This window comes from Morone saxatilis, unplaced genomic scaffold, assembly GCF_004916995.1.
Source record: "Morone saxatilis isolate NCDOM2014 unplaced genomic scaffold, NCSU_SB_2.0 Contig10, whole genome shotgun sequence".
Classification (NCBI taxonomy): domain Eukaryota; kingdom Metazoa; phylum Chordata; class Actinopteri; family Moronidae; genus Morone; species Morone saxatilis.
In genome coordinates, this window is record NW_023339652.1 from 12,605,567 (window position 1) to 12,619,837 (window position 14,271).

Sequence of the window (14,271 nt, forward strand, 5' to 3'; positions counted from 1 at the left end):
GTGATGAAGAGATTGATTTAAATGCTTGGGAAAAAGGAGTGGAGTTCATTTTTTTAAAAACAACCCTTTGGAAAATGGAACTTGATATATAGACCAGACACGTTAATAAAAGAGTCATTTAAAGCAGCAATAGTTTGGTTTTAAAATGTAGCTTTAGTACAGCTTTGTTTAGGAGAAAATACATGTCAGAGTGGTGGTAAGTCCTCACATTGTGCCATAATCCTTCATTTTTAATATCTGAATGTTGAAAATTAGCTTTAAGGAACTATTACACATTTTGGAAAATACACTTATTTGTTTCATTTCTTGACAGTTCCATGAGAAGATCAATACTCTCTTATCTGGACAGTAAAAAAGTAGCTGGAGCCAGCAGCCGGTTAGTTAAGCTTAGCGTTTAAGGCTGAAAACGGAGAAACAGCTAGCCTGCTTTTACACCAAAAAATTTGTTAAAAAAAAAACGTCAATAAGTTGTTTTGAGTGGGCTTATGTGCCAGACCATTTCTTGGATGGCACATAAGCCAGTCTCCTCTGGTTGCCTGGCAACTGGCCCCAGCCAAGAAATAGTACAGAACATAACCCTGCATAAAACGCCAAATTGTGATTCTCTCTCTTCGGTTTTTGGATCGATTTCACAATCAACACATAACGTCTTTATGAGTGATCTTTAGAGGTGCTGGTGTGCAGACTTTGTTACCTGTGGACAGAGCCAGGCTAGCTGTTCCCAGTCTTTGTGCTAAGCTAAGCTAACACAGACGTGTGGTATCAATCTTGCATCTAACTATCTGCAAAAAAGTGTCAAATGTCAAACTCTTCCTGGAACGTAAAGCGGTACGTAACACTTGAACCAGGCTCCCTCAGCTTTCAGTGAGGGAATGAGGGACCACTGTAGCTGAAGATGCCTCCTTTAATCAATCTAAAACTTAATTCCTTACAAGCACCCCTGCACCACCCTGTCATAAAACACAGCGCCATAAATGATCTCTGGTGTCAGGCTCAATACGTTGACATCTGTGTTTCTATATGCGTCCCTGCTAATCCTCCATTGTCTTTGTGTCTCCGGGCTCTTTGACATGCAAATGACCGGCAACTTGTCTTCATCAGAATCCCTTCTGCTCAGACTGAAGACAATAGCGAGGCCTCATCATCCACTCTCACCGTGAAATCCTCATTAAATGTAGTGGGGCATATGCCACACTGTTGTCTACTTGAGTTGAAGTCTGATCCCACAGGCTGGTTAATATCATCCATCACTGCCACTTAGTTCGCCTCTATAAAGATTTCACTGCTTTGTAGCAATCTATTTAAAGATCAGATAGTATGAGTTAAAGGAACGTTTGAATCATTTAATATAGAAGATCTAATTTCATAACGTATTTTTGTCATTGCCTTCATTTTTCAGCCCATACAGAACAAGAACAAGTGTGCATAGTGCTTAAAATCATTTTTTTCCTGTCTATTATGCACATTTAGTGGTGGAAGATCAACCCCCAAGTATTGGGATCATTCGATACCTAAGCAGTAAATGTCCTCATCTAGCTAACCAGTGCAGCTGACCTGTATCTGCTCATCAGTGAGTCGTTGACCACATCGTCTACCGTGGATAACCAGCAGCCAAGGTGGAGAGTGTTTCTGACAGCAAACATGATATTGCTCACAGACCAACAGTAAACAGAGAGAAATACACAGGAGTTTAGGCTCACTAGATGCTACAATGCTGCCATTACTGTTTATTAATGTTCCTTTTGATAGTTACTTATGTTTACAATACTGTACAGATATTCCACCACTTTCTTGAACTGATGGAATTTTTAAAGTTATTCTCTTCTTGAACTCAATAATTGTACTGTGATGTGTAATTGCATTTTCTTTTTATTGGTATTGGTATGGTATTGAAACATTTTGGTGGTCTTGCTTTTATTTTAAAGGTTTCTGATACCTTTAAATACCTTTTGATGCCTTGAGAAATGGTGGTATATCTGCTGCAGCATCACTGTAGAGCAGCAAAGTTATGAATTAAATGATTGTGTTTTCTGTGAATGTATTCTAATTATGTTTATTTATAATATAAACCCTTCGGTTGAAGCTGAGGTCACTGCGTTCAGAACTTTTTTCTCTGTTACTCCATATTCTCTGAACAAGAGTGCTGGCACGTTAAAGCTGTCAGTGGTGGCCATCATAGGTGACAACTCGACAGACACAGAGGAAGATGCCAGATGGACTCTGGGCCCTCGGGCCCCGATGGGCACAGATGGGTGGGTGGGTGGCACCCACACAGGCAGCACAGGCGGCTGCGCCAGCACCAAGACAAGGAAAGGGAGAAAGATCACACCACCGCCATTGATACTACACTTCACACTACTTCTCTGTGTGTTTGTGTGTGTGTGTCCGTGCATCTGACCCTTTGAATAAAGACATGAGGTCATTTGTATTCATGACTTTGCACAAGTGAATGCTTCTGAATGTGTGCACGTATATGCATCCGTGTGTATGTGTGCATATTGTAGTTCTGGATGTTTCTGCGTATCGTCTCACACACATCTCCCACATAAATACGCTGAAGGTAACAAATATATCCTGTGATTCATCGTGATTCATTCTTTCTGACAAACTGCAGATTTGTTTGAGTCTGCGCCTACAGCGTACAGACAGACATGGCAAATAAAATCAGAACATCAAAGCTTTGACATGGACTCACCTGGTCAGTCTACTGGGCCGTAAGTTACAATCAGACAACTGTACAGGTTGTAAACTAATCCCAAGTGAAGGCAAACATACAGTATTGGGAAGAGTAAAGGAAGCTGAACATTGAAATTTTACCCAAAGTGTCTGTTGTAAACATCCATCATATTATACATTTACATTTTAGGTTACATTTACATTTACATACATTTTAGGTACGCTCATAGATGAAATAACTATTAGTGAGAAAAGAGAAAACCTATACTTACTCAGTAATAGTTCAACTGCTCAGATCAGCTACTCAGTTTTAAACCATGGCCTCTTCACTTTCATGGCACCCTGCATGTGCATGTGTGTCAAGTGAAATAATAAAGGCCTACTCTCAATCAGTCAGCTGTTTTTTGTGAAAGGAGGATGTTAGTGAAGCTGACATCCATCATGGACAACACCTCTCACCCCCTACATGACACTGCCCTGAGTAGCTCCTTCAGCAGCAGACTGTTACACCCACGGTGTAAGAAGGAGAGGTTCCGAAGGTCTTTCATCCCTGCCGCTGTCAGACCCTACAACACCTGATCAATGTTGTAGTTTCTGTTTTTTCAAATTACCACCATACCATAGTTTAGTTTTTATCCCACCTTGGTGTGGGACATCTAGCTTCCCCTAACCTCAAAAAGTCACGAGCCAATTAACTTTTACCGTATAGTCCGATTTTTTTTCTTTTGTCTGATTCAGGTTCAGTCCTGTCAGTCTGTGTTTAGGGTTGACATAGCATTTGTTTGAGCTGATTTACAGTGATAAATCTTTACATCTCTTGCTTTGGCAGTCACTATTTCTGACCGTCGGTCCTGGCTTTTGTGTAACTGCTTTATTCAGTGTTTTTACCGGTTTTAAATTAAGTTTGTTTGTTCTGAAAAGGCAGAGACCTCTGCAGATAATTTGGCTCCTGGTAAAAACCTCCTAAACTATGAACAATGAAGGAATCCTAACCGGGAGAAGCTAACTGTAATGACGCAATGCTTGTGAAGACAACAACTCCCATGATCCCAATTTACTTCACAACATCACCAAACTTAATCTTTTATTATTGTTTTGATGTGAGAGGCAGAAATGATAAATTGTACATTTGATATGGAGATTTTTAAGTTTATGACTTATTGTTTAATTTTGATAAGTGTGAAAACATAATGTAAGTGTCGCATTAAAAACAGTTGTAAAATTAGAACTAAATCTTGCCTGTCCTTAAGGCATAATTTTATACTGTATGTGTCCTTTGCCATGAACCATGTTTATGTACTTGTGTTGTGTATATGCCTTTATTGTTAGCCCGCAGGGTTACAAGATGCCTGACTGCCTACTCTGGAGGCCTCCTGCTCTCTGTTACCCAGAACAGAGCCTCCACAGGGACTTTCCACTGGTCTGGCTCAGCGTTCATTAAAAGCTGCGCCACTGCCAGAGAGGAGTACCTGGCTGCCCGGCTGGTGGGAACCGGCTGCCGTCACCAAGCACCGTGAAGGAACTCATTGTTCTGGGTCGACAGGACATGCTGTAAACATAAGGATAGAGTGTGTTTTCAGGAGACGCAGAAAGACATCAGACAGGCAGAAACACACACAGTTATAAGGACGTGAGACATACACAAGCACACAGACTGATCCCTGAGATTAAATAGAAGTCTCAGTCTGTCCTGCGCAGTGTGCTGCTGTTGCCAAGCTCCCCAAACAACAACATCAACAACTGCAGATCTCAGCAGGTGAGCCTAGGTGACTGCAACAGCTTAATATTTCCAGGGCAGGACAATTTGTCCATCACATCTAATTGAGAGTGTGTGCGTGTGACAGACAGAAACGTGGCGAGAGGGGGAGATCGGAAAAAAGAAAATGCGAGGGAAAAGAAAAAGAGAGAAAAGAGGAGGGATTAAAGGGGATGAAAGAGATGTGAAGAGAGGGAGAGAAAGAGATCTTAATCGGTACAGTCTTTTTTTACAAGCTTGTAATGTGATCAAAGGAATCATTGACCCTGGTGCTCATTTTGCCCTGTGGCTGTTATCTGCTTTTCCAGTATGATGAGAAGAGTCCTTTCTGCTGATGAAATGGGACACTATTTCTGAAAATATTAGTCCAAAAACAACATTTCTTGTTGCAGCGTGTTGCTGCACTGACAGAGAACAACAAATTCTTAGTTTCTCAGTGATACCACCTGTTACTGTAACAAGATGAGTGGATATGTTGTTGTAATGAGAAACACATGTTTAAATAGGGGATATGACATTTCTTGTTGGCAATGACAATTTGTGAGACGTGTTTGTCTCGTGATAAAAGCAGCACTCTGCTGCATTGACGAACTGTATTTTTGTAGGTTTCCGTTTGAGACATAGTAATATGAAACCATTCTACTAGGCCTTTACTTTAATTCTTCTTGAAATACTGCCTGGATTTCCTGTGTGGTAATGCTCTTAGAACTAGATTTAGACATAAGTCAGGGTAATTACATCACCTTAACCACCCTCTCGTATGATGCATGTCATGTTTAGTTGGTATAGAGATTTAATATCTAAGCACCTACTAAATAAATTTGCTACTTGACAAGTTGTCAAATACTGCAGCTTGGTCAGTGGCCCTCCACTTCAACATATGAGGGTGTAGGTATCCCATCTAGGTCAGTCTACTTTGCGGCCATTGGATATTGATTTTGAAACGAGAAAATTAGGAAACTACCATTTAAACATAGGGGAAAACCCCCAAAAATGGAGTGTAGTTTTTTGTTTATCCGTTTTTATTTTCAAACAAAAAAAAAAGGGAAAACCTCAATTTTTTTGGTTTTCTGTTCATAATTTCAAACAAAAAAATAGAAAATGTATCGTTTCAGTTTTTTGTTCCCCTGTTTATAAATGGTAGTCGGGAAACAGCTTGTTTCACGATTTTGGCTTTCTAATTTTAAAAACGTAACGTAAAAGTACACTGACCAGTCTAGCATCATTTCCAGACGTGGTCAAGTTAGCAACAATAAATACGAAACAGAGTGGCGTTCTGCAACTTCAAAATCATACAAACTGGAATTACTGCGTGTTCACACAGCTACACTGATATGTTGTCCTAGTAAGAAGGCACAGTGACTCTGTGGTTAACACTGTGGACGCACAGCAAGATGTTTCCAATTCCTTGGCATGACCACTCTGTGAAGAGTTTTCAACTTCTCACGCGGCGCTCAGGTTTCGATCAAACAATCCAAAGACAGCAGTTTGAAGAGTGAGCCCAGTGATGGATGGCGACCAGACCGGAGTATTTCCTTTTGGCATAATGCATGATGGGATAGGCTCCAACCCCCTGTGCCTTTATAATAAACAGGTGAAGAGAGTGAATGACTGAATGTTCTCATGGTTGAGGGCACTAGAGGACTCCCTGTCAGTCAGGTTTTGTTGCATGACCTTAGCTCTCAAGTGTAACCCTCAACTGAAGACAAACATGGCCCCTGCAGATATCAAAAAATAATTGGCGGAGAGAGCACAGATCTTGTATACAGTGTCTGTAGAAGTGTAAAAAAAAAGGGATGAGTGACTGCAGTCTTTCTCTGAAAGTCTGCACTGAGGTGTCTTTTTGCTCTTCTGTGGATCTCTGGTGTCTCTTGGTATGTTTTCGTAGCTCAGGGCATCGAGGATGCGTGGAGTTTCAAAGTTCAGGAGGGATCAAGAGAAGACAGGCAGTTCCTTAAATCAGCAGGTGAAACTCTCCTCGTTCTTCACACCTTGAACCCAATACTTCTTACTTCTAAATCTCATTCGACTTCGAAGTAGGACCACAAAATCATCCTCATTGCGCATTAACTCCCTCTTGTATTATGAACTTTGCAACGAATAGAATAGTAAAACGCAATCGTGCATGCAAGGTTTCTATGAGTAACGAAGAAAAGGCCTTTATTGGAGCATAGAGCAAAAAGCAGCGGGACTTAGGAAGGGTCAGTTCTCTGGGTTCCCCTCGCACATTATGTGTAGTTGTTCAAAATATTGATTTGTGCAGCTTTAACGTCAAAAGCCAAATACACTGAAAAGACCCCGAGCTTCTGTATCGTGAGTGGTAAGACACAGGTAAGAAGCAAAGATTGTGTGACACGCACAAACACGTTAGGAAGAAACAATATTTTGGATGAAAAGGGAACTGGCTGAGACATCAGAGGAAGAGGTCTGGACCTGAGTATCGCTCCTCCTCATGGGGGACTGAAAGAGACATCCAGTGCGTGGAGACCTTCATTTCAACAAGTATTTTTGTTATGACTCACAACTTTTGTATACAGTAATCAAGCTAAATTTATCATGCTGCAGGGTCACTAGCCTTTCATGCTGATGTTTTTTTCCCCTGCATTGCCTCAACAAAAGCTTTGGCAAGACAAGATAGTAATTTAAGATTTCCAATTCCTTCAAAATAATTTCAAGACTTATTCTTCTATGACCCACTTCTGGACCCAGACTGTCTCTTTAAAGAAAAACAAAAAGAGAGAGTGGCACACTAAAAGGGTCATATCAAAGCAGTAAAAACAAATCTACTTCCCTTTTATTTCAACTGAGTAAATATCACGATGTGGTAGACGGACACAGTTTACACAAGCAGGGCTCCAATTACAAGCTGTGAGAATGGCAGGGTGCTCAAACTCCCATTCAGGACTGTCACGAAAGCTGGCGCGTCTCCTCGATGACAATGATTAAAGGGCGCGTGTTTGCCGCAGGTATGTAACGACCACTTCGGGCTGAGCTCAGCTCCCCTCATGCTACCAGGAATGTATGGGAGCTGCTCGGAGAGGAGAGAAAACTACCACTGTGTGGGGAAAACACTGCCCCTCCTCCAGGCTTCTCGCTTTAACCGCATACAGTAGGTGCACCACCGGGGTGCACTTTCACCACTCGTTCAGCCTGAGAATATATGGCTTGGGAGGATCCTGGGAATCAGTGAGAACAGAGGGGAGAGAATTATGGGCGAGGTTTTGCTTTCTAAGAAGTGAACGTGCTGAGAAAGGAAACTGAGAGCTCTGGATGATGCCTGTAATAACGAAATAGACATAGTTTTAGTGACTGAAGAAACATTCAGCAGAAGACGATCATGTATTTGTTTTTAAAGAAATCGACATTGAGATATTCCTTTTTGTTCTGTGCACATAATCACACTGAGTATTTGTTAAGACAGGAGACTTTTCCAACTCTGGTGCAGATGAGTCCTTCCAACCAACTCCAGCAAGTGCCTTATTTAAGGCACTGGTATCAGATACCTAAATGGTTCGGTCCGCTTCTAACAAAGTAGTTCAGATCAAAGGTTCATCCAAAGAACATCTAAAAGTAAAAGTGTTTATGGCTGTTTCAAATGGCTGCACTCAAAGGCAAGGCGAAGATTCACGACCCGGACAACAATTTTTTATTTATATCATATTACAATGCCACAGTGTGTTGGCTGGTCTAATTCACTAAAGTTGTCAAGTTCAGACCACATCAAGTTACATTTTGTTTGGATGACTGTGCCAACAAGACGAGAGCCTTGATGTATGAGTTTAAAACAGCAAATTAACTCTTCAGATGTGTACTATAGAAAATATGTAGATGGGTGTGGCAAGCACGGATGATATCAAAACAACATTTTGGATGAAAGATCTGAAAAGAGGAGAACAGAGACAGAGGGGAAAGAAGAGTGGGAATGAGTATCACTCCTTCTGTGGGGTTATAGGAAGAGAAGACTCGTGGTGGTTGTGTGTGTGTGTGTGTGTGTGTGTGTGTGTGGTTATGACCCAGTTAGCCAATGCCCATGTTTCCAGATGGTTGTGTCAGTGCTTCACTACTGGTCTATGCTTCAGGGAGCTCTCTTTCTTTGTGTGCTCCAAACTGACACCACTGATATAACACTCTGTGATGCAGTGGATAACTGGGAAGTGTTAAATGAAATCACATAAACCTGTTGACAGAAAAATATCTGTATCTGCTTTAAAACCAGTGCATGGCTCTTCAAACGCAAATTTCAAATCAATTATTAGTATTTTAACCAGTGTATTAAGATTTGGTCTTATTTTACACTGTATTTGTTGACATTTTAGATGCAGAAGGAATATGGATTGAATGTGAGTATATCTGTAAAAAAGGCCACAAATAGTTACATTTCAATATTGCTTTTGATATTGTTGTACTCGATTACTGTCAGAACACTACTGTCCATCAACATGTTGCCACAATCATTTGTCCCTGATGCTCGGTTCAAGGTGGCCTAAGGTATGACTCAGCATTATTGCATGTCAACATCAGCACTCCATTGCTTCCTCATACATTAAAAAAAATGTCCCCAATGGAGTGTCACAAATAAAACACCCATCTACATTTTATCTTTTTCCCTCTTTCTCTTCCTCCCATCCTAAACCCACCCTTATACATCTTCCTTCCTTTCCTTCCTTTCCTTCCTCCCTCTTCTTTTCCTCCCTAATTTCACCTGTCCTGCTCAAGTTTCTTCTTGCCTAGTACCTCCGTGCTACATTTCCTCCCCTCCTGCTTCTCACCCTCTTCCTCTTCTCTACCGGCTTTTCCTCGAATCCCCTTTGCTCCTCCTCACCCTTGTTTACCTGTAGCTCCGTAGCCACGGTGATGGCCATGGTTGTCACAGTGATCATGTTACAACTAGGACAGCCAGTTCCGAGAAGGGGAAACAAGGGATTCCCAATAATAAACCACTATTGTTCCCGAATGGCTCTCTCTCTCTGTCTCTCAGTGCCACTCTCACGCTCCCATAACACACACAAACACATAAGAACACACAGATACACAAGGAAAAGGACACCAGATACACATTTGTACATGAAGGCACAAATATGTACACACACAAGCAAATGCACAAAAAAACAGGCACATACTGTTTGCCACACACAGATTGTACGTTCACACAGTCTCATGTGTAGTACCCAGGGATCTACAGGTAACTGGGACATAAATGGATTGAGTATTTAGTGTCAGACTCATTTCAAATCTGGTGATCTGGTGAAAACTTGACTTTGAAAAACAGAAAAATCGAATGAGATGTTAGTTGTCCACTAATCAGAAGGTTGTCGGTTTGATCCCCAGCTCCTCCTGCTGCATGTGTCTTTGAGCAAGACACTGAAAATGAACACCCCCAAAAAAGACACAATATACAAGTACAGTCCATTTACTTGCAGTCTGACTTTAACACTGAGGACTTGTTGGTCGTCAGTCTGGAACCAGGCTATATTTGATGTCTTTTGTCTTTATTTTCACTGAGTTTAAATAGCTTCTCCAATGTTACAGAAGACTCATTCTACAGGATTAGCAGTACTCCTCAAAATTAGCATAGCCGGTATGTAAAGTTTATGACATCAAATGCAAATGTTTAATTAATTAAAGACAAGGAAGCGTGCCGCCACTCCATGGCGTACCACCTTGTTATTATAAATGTGTGTGTGAACGAGGGAGAGTGTGTCACATAAAGCAAAGGGAAGGAAACAACAAAGCTGAGGTCAGTGCTGAAGGCTGGATTTTCACTCTCACTGCTGCGTGGAAGCCGCCGCTGTTCCTCTGGCTCCGCTGCAGCCGAGCACGAATCCCCACAGGCTTTTTTTTCCCTCTGCAACCCACTGTAGCACAGGAAGTGGAGCTGGGTAGCAAACGCTTTAGTTTTATAGGATGCGAGCGAGTGCAATGCAGTATAACCTGCAGCAGGGAACTCAGATGCTGGCTAAACAGAACTAGGTCACATCCAGCGTCATAACACACAACAGCAAAGTGGAAATATGGTTGAGCAGCAAGGCCACTGATTGCGGCCTACTTTCTGCTTCTTTCTGCAACCTTGCTGTTTTTTGAAAGTTATATGGCACACAAAAGAGGTTTGACACAGAAAACATAGTCCAACTATATGTTGAACAATCCCATTTGATGCGCTATGTGTAGGATTTTTAGCAAATCCTTCGCTGACACATACATTTAAAGGCCAGAGCGTTATATTTTACAAGTATCAAATCTGTATTTCTTTCATAAAATGTGATTTAGAAAGGATTCTCCTCTTAAATCCAGAAGATTTGAAGTACACAAAGAAAAACAGAAGGTGTCAGCGGATCAATATAGCCTCCTGGAACACAAGGATGGTTTTTCTTTTTTCCTGTGATCCTTCTTCCGTTTTGGAGGTTGAGCGAGAGCACATAAACTCAAAATAACTTTCTACACATCATCTTGCTCTCCTGTTCTCTGCCAAACAGGAGAGAAAAAAAAACACACAGAGGAGCACGAAGAGCCAGAGTACCACAGGAAAGCTCTGGAAGTCAACCAGAAAGAGATACTAATGTGGGTGTTCAGGTGGATGGCAAAGGTCCCAGGACACTTAGTTACTCAACAAGCGATGATGCTGCCAGGGCTGTGGACACTTCCAGAACTTTTTTTTAAAAATCTTTTTAGGGAGGCGAGGAAGCAAGCAGGCCATTAGCTTAGTAGCTAAAGGAGTGCTTTAAGCGAGTGGTGAGAAGCTCACAGCGGAGGATTGTTTCTGCTCCACTGACTGTCATGCTAGATTTCAGACTTCAGAGTCCAGCATCACGACAACATCCCAATTTAAAGGAGAGTGGAGTTCAGCTATTGTCCTCCCTGTAAGTGTGTGTATTCAAAACCCATAATAAAACCCAATCTACTGCAAGTGTAGTGGGCATAAATGAGCCTGGCGCTTTCCCCACAACTGTGCAACATGTGACGTTTCTAAGTTCATTCATGCACATGCTTGCATTCTTTGTTTGCTCCTTATTATCACTGAGGCCGCTGATGTCACCAGCTCGACTAACCCACCCAGTGTGTCAATATAAAAGGTTATTAGTATTAAGTATCCCATCTGTTTTCGTGCTGGATCTATTTTTGGAGCTTTCCACTGTGCATAAACAATGTAGTTGAACTGCGTGAATCTGTGTTGACACAGATATGAGACACAGGTGAAATTCACAGAAAGAAGAAGCGCAATTATGTTTCTGTGACATTTAGGCTGAAAGCAGAAGAGCCAAATGTCTCTCCATGATGTCATTACCACAGAGTGATCAATGTTTTTGTTAGTGTTACAACGAAAACATACTTATGAATGTTATATTTCTGCCAATAGATCCTCTGAAATGTTACACACTGGAGCTTTAAAGGGAATTTCATTAGTGTATAATCACTCATCAAATATCAAATATCAAGTATCAAATCACTTGGATATAAAATCATTGTGTTTTCGTTACCTTAGAAGGAGCCATGGAGTCGGCCGTGTTTGACCACCACGTTTCTACTGTAGTGTTTTTTGTGCGTGTGTCTTTCTCTTTCACACCTGGAAGGGGAGGGTGAAGCGAGGGAGTTGCTATCTGCAACTACACCACTAGATGCTACCAAATCCTACACCCTTTGGGCAATACAAATACAGTATCTGTATTCTTGCAGGGAGTTAGAAGACAGATTGGAATCAGAATCAGAATCAGAATCAAAATTATGTTTATTGCCAAGTAGGTTTTTACACCTTTGAGGAATGTGTCCTGGTGCATAAAATATTCAAATATACAAATGACACAAAAACTACACAGAAAAATAAAGTACTTTCAAAATATAAATAAATAAAGACAAGAAAAGAAAACTGTGCAGAAGACAGGAGTGAAATTATATCTGTGTGTTAACTACAGAGCTGGAGCCAGAAGGCAATTAGCTTAGCTTAGCATAAAGACTGGAAACAGGAGAAAACAATACCACGTTGTTGTTTTTTCACAGTGGGGTTATTGGACTATTTCTTAGCTGGGAGCAGTTACTTCCTGGAGTCTCAGCTGCTTCCCTGGCGTCCTTATGGTGACGTCATGACATTGATCTATCTACATTAGGCAAAACAAAATGTTCAAAATGCTCTTTCACCTTTTTAGTTATGGTGGTGCATGGCAAAGATACATTTTATTGTCTTGATGTCATGGATCAAGGGAAGGATTATTTTCCTGATCAAATATGATTATATGATTGTAGGTGAGATAATAGGGCAGCTGGTGAACTTGATATTCACCTGTTTGTTATTTTAGATATCAGGACAAGAAGTACTAAGAAGTAACACAAAAGTGTGTGCTGCAGAAAGAAGAAAATCTAAATAGGTTGGTAATAAAAAGGTGTAGTTGATCTCGTGAAATTTGTGTCATCAGAGTCAACGTGGTCACTATCTCAAACCAGTCTTCAGTCATACTATTTGCTTTGTTGTCCTGCACTCAGTGAGTGACATCATTGCTGGTCAACCGTTGGTGACTTTGGAATGCAAATAGCCAGCTGTCACACCTGGAGTCACGTACGTCCTGATTACGTCATGGAGAGGCAAATTTTGTAGGTGTGTGTATTCAAGACTTAAGACTTTTGAGTGTGTCAACATTCCCTATCGCATTTTCCTACATTCCCTTGTCACACACATACACACGCACTTTTAACCACCCACGCAACATGCTTGCACTGTAACGTGCACACGTGTGCCCACACAGACACTCTCTGTGCGTCTCTCTGTTTTATCCTCCGTCTCTCCTCGATGTGATATTCCACATGAACTCTTTAAAAACCTCCTCAGCGGGATGATAAGACATGATATGACAGTGTGGATTGTGCTGGTTAGTGAAGCGGAGAGGACAAATGCAAGGCAGGGTTGAACAGAAAAAAAAAACCACTGGTCAGCAACTTATTACACTGAGCTGAAACTGACTAAGAAATGTATATATATTTAAAAACCTATATATATATATCTACGCTGTGAAGTCAGCCAATCCCAGCCTGCCTGGCTGCTGGGAAGGATGCTTACCCATCAGGCTTTGGGGGTTCAGTGGTAGGCCAGAGCGCAAATGCAGGTCACTAGAAGCTTGAGGGAAAATGATATCTACATTGGCCATATATGCACAGTCTCATATAAGCATTATCTTTATAATATAGTGATTTCTAGTCTGTCATGGTTTAATGCACCCAAGAAAAATTAAGCCCTGTGACATTGTGCTGTTTTTCAGCAGAAATCAGATTTAAAGTGCAAATTAAGGTTAAGGTAATGTAGGTATGGAGGAAAAAGTTTTCTGGCTGGTTCAGTGATGTGTTGTGGAGAGTTTACAGTATGCAGTGTGCGCTATTCTCTTTTACACCAAGTTTCTTATGTACTGTTTTATCGGATTTACCATTGACCTGGAGCCTGCTGCTAGTTAGCTTAGCCTCACATTAAAATAGAAGGGAAACAACAGCTAACATAGCTAGCATAGCTCTATCTGAAGGTAAATCCACCTATCACCACCTCTAAAGCTCACAAACCAACACATTGTATCTTGTTTGTTTAATCCATAGAACAACCAAACTGTAAAAATTAAAAGTTTTTAACAACTTTTTTACATAATATATGCCAAATTATTTCTTGGCTGGGAGTAGTCATTTCCTGGAGTCTTGCTGGTTGCCTGGCAACTGGTCTCAAAAAATAGCTGGTTTATGTATGGATTAAACAAAAAAGGAATTATAAATTAATTAGTGAGATTAAGGGGTGTTGGTAGGCAGAATTTGTTACATTTGGACAGAGCCAGGGGGGTCATCCCTATGTTCCCAGGTCCTATGTTCCCCAGGTC